Source organism: Panthera uncia (genome assembly GCF_023721935.1).
Source record: "Panthera uncia isolate 11264 chromosome A1 unlocalized genomic scaffold, Puncia_PCG_1.0 HiC_scaffold_16, whole genome shotgun sequence".
NCBI lineage: Eukaryota > Metazoa > Chordata > Mammalia > Carnivora > Felidae > Panthera > Panthera uncia.
In genome coordinates, this window is record NW_026057576.1 from 4,042,449 (window position 1) to 4,046,226 (window position 3,778).

Consider the following 3,778-nt stretch of genomic DNA (forward strand, 5'->3'; position numbering starts at 1 on the left):
GGCACTGATCATCCAGGATTGGCGGCAATGGGTGTTGCGAATTACTTAAGTAGCTGCATCTTGGTTATTTTTTCCCTCATTTTCTTAACTATATTTGACAAACTTTATTCATCTTTGAGATCATCACTCCCACTTGTTAACTCATTCAACAAATGTTAATGAGTACCTACTATGTGCCAGGCACTGTAAATTAAATTCCACTGACAGACAAAATTCAGTACCTTCATGTGGCCTGCATTCTGTTGCCTTTTCCCAAGGACTACTGGTTTATGCTAGAAATTACTAGGAAGTCAAACAATTTTCCTTGAACTTTGCTTTTAGTGAGCTGGCTGGTCACTAAAACTAATTTTTTTTTTTTTTTAAGTTTGTTACTTCACTAGTTTAAGGGGGGGGAGGGGAATAGCCTCTTGTCTTCCAGCATCTGAATGAGGGTGGTAAAGTGGGCAGTATTTACTGAACTTAACCAGCCTCTTTTTTTTTTTTTAACGTTTATTTATTTTTGAGACAGAGAGAGACAAAACATGAACGGGGGAGGGGCAGAGAGAGAGGGAGACACAGAATCGGAAGCAGGCTCCAGGCTCTGAACCATCAGCCCAGAGCCTGATGCGGGGCTCCAACTCACGGACCGCAAGATCGTGACCTGAGCCGAAGTCGGACGCTTAACCGACTGAGCCACCCAGGCGCCCCAACCAGCCTCTTCTTTAAGGATAAGATGCGTGCAATAGCTAGAGTGCAGAATTCCAGTGCTCTTTGCCCCCACTGTCAAATATCATTTCAATTACCATTTATTTACTGCTGCTAGGCTTTGGATGCCCTACAATAGATATCCTGCCATCGTAATAATGGCTGCCATTTAGTGAGCATTTACTCTGTGCCAGGCATGGAGCTGAGTGCTTTAAATGCCTTGTTTTATTGAGCAACCAACGATGAGACAAATTTTACAGATGAGAAAAAAAAAAAAAAGGAAATTTAAGGAGGCTAAGCTCCTTTTCCCAGGATATCCAATAGTGGATGGCAAATTGGCATCCAAGACCAGATAATCTGATGCCAAGGCCGATGCATGTCAAAAATAATGTCTCTCTCTATAGTGAACTAATAGGCTAACCGGGCAGATCAATCATACACACATAAAATGATGCAAGAACGAATGGGCTAAATAATGTCTTACTGTCTCTAAGTACAAACGGAGGCCAGAGAACAAAAGAGCTTTTAGCTGAAGTCACAGAGGTAGTTCTCAAGTTGGCAGATTAAATTCCACTGAGAAAACATTTATTGAACATTTGCTTGGATGTTTGATATTATCAGAGATACAAGTTTGAACAAAATACACCCCTTCTCTGTAAGCATTTTTAACTCCTTAAGGCAGAAAGCTAAGTCAGTCCCACTTGGATGCAAGTGCTATCATTGTAGGAAGCCCACGAATCTTGGATAGACTCGGGAGAGCTGTGGCTTTCCAGCTGGTTCTGAAATAGAAGTCAGGTGTAAGTAAGTGAGGAGTCAGAGCAGTAAAGGGGAATCGGTGAGTATTAAGAGGAAGAGAAGGGGAAGTTCGGGGCACATTTGAGGCAAGCGAGCCGACCAGTTTGGCCAGAGCAGAAAGTGTGTGGTCTAGAGGAGAGAAAGATAAGGCTGAAAATGTGGGCAGAGCCCCAAACACGGCAATCTTTGAATGCTAATTTAAGGAGCCGGAAAGCCGGTCTTAACAATGAGGAGCCTCTCGTAAACCTTTTAATTAGACACTGCCAGTGATGAAAGGCGGGAGGAAGCAGACCGCTCGCTGGACAGACCAGCGGAGAGAAAGGTTGACTGCGGCAATATCCCGGGGCAAGGTGGGGAGGGCCTGTACCTTGGTGGAGTTAGTGGGAAAAAGGGTTTTCCCTTCCTCTTTTTAGAGGAAGAAAGGGTGACTGTGTGAGACCTCACAAAGGAAGAGGCAACAATTCAGCTTCACCAAGACGCTGAGTGCTCTAGGTGCCAGACCCGGGGACGTTAAGGAAGTAACACGTGCCCTCCGGTGATTGAAGTCCAGGTAGGGAAAGGAGCGCAATCAAACAGGCGACTTCGGTATAACACGCACAGGAGTGCAGTCGTGTAGTTGTGCCAGGCCACGGCACAGATGGGCTGCGAGGCTCTCTTCCTATCTCCTGATAAATACGGCAGACTCCTCTGCGTGAAACTTCCCTGAGCAGCAGCACATGATGCTAGGCTAGGGTTGCCCGAGCCCGGGGACGTTTAGGAAGATGCAGAAAGCTGCACTTATCAGAACTCCTCTCACAGAGAGTGGTTTGTGCTGGAAGGACTGAATGGATTGAAAAGTCGCTGCAAAGCCTACCCCCCCCCCCCCTCCTTTCATCGAAGAGCAAATTGAACTCACTGTGGATGGTGTGAAACCACCTCTCCATCTAAGGATGGAAGTCTTGCCGTGAGGTTCAAATATGATGGTGCATATCATTTGTAAGTTATTTACAAAGTCGATGTTGGGGTCTGTATTCAGACTGGGTTAGATTTGAAGCAGGTCATCTTGAGGTGTGACCCTTGGGAATGCTTTTGAATGTACTTTTCACAAGCACCTGGCCTAGCACTATGGTGTGCTCAAGGTCTCAAGACGTACTATCAGAAATTAACTAGAACAACTCATTCATTTATTCATCAACAAACATTTATTGAGGGGCTACTATGGGCTTTAAGGCATCGTAAAGAAACGCAGGCTATGGTTCCATCCAAAGAGTGGTGTCCTTGTATCAGGAAAACAAAACCAACAGACAAGCGGTGGATGCCTCTTTTTACCAAAGTCATGAATGTATCTTGTGTTTGAAGGAAATTTCCCCTTTTATTTACCCGCTGGACAGATGAAAAAATAGCTGCTTACATTTCTATGGCATTCTACTGCCGAAAAAGTATTTTTTAGGTACCTGATTCTTTTACTCCTTCCAACAAATTTGCAAACCGGGCACCGTTAGCTCCGTTTGATAAGTGCATAAAGTGCAGAAGTTTCAACACCTTCCACAAAATACTTTGTTAAGGCGTGGAGCCAGCTCTCTATGCTCCCCCACATGGCCAGCGGCTTCCAGGTTAAGGAGCGACCTTAACGGTTGGATTGGGCTAGTGCTGGCTGGATTGGGCTAGTGCTGGCGTGGAGGAGGGGGACCCAAGCGTGTATACACGAGGATTCACCTTGTTAACTGATCCTTAGAGGTTTCTGGCCAAGGTGGGGGAGGGGGCGCCTTGGGTGAGTATCTGCTGGAAAAATGCATCAATGAATGAATGAGACGATTATTGACGAGCCAGGTCATCATGATTTTGATCGACCAGAGCAAACGTGCCACATCGTTTTCGGGGGGGGGGGGGGGGGGGTTCTTTCCTGCTACGCAGAAGCAGGTGCTGGGTAGAATGCGACCAGGCAAGGGAAAGGCACAAAGGTCCTGAGAAAATACGTCCAGAGTACAAACGGCGGCTCTCTCGCTTCGCCAAAGGCAGTTCCCCTCACACAGCCAAGCTTTTGCCGGTCTCGGTGCCCCGCTCTCCCCCCACCTCCCCCACCCCCGTCCCCAGTTAGCCTGCGGGACGCATCCGCCAGCTCCCGCAGCCTCAGGGGTCAAGCCTTCCGCGCCTCTGACCTCGGCTCGGCAGTGGGAGGGGAGCCGGGGTTGAGCACAGCTGGGGCGGCCCAGCGCCGGAGGCGGGGCGAGGGGACGGGAGGGGCCCTGGGTGGGCGGGGCCGGCCCTGGGTGGGCCCTGGGTGGGCGGGGCCGGCCCTGGGTGGGCGGGGCCGGCCCTG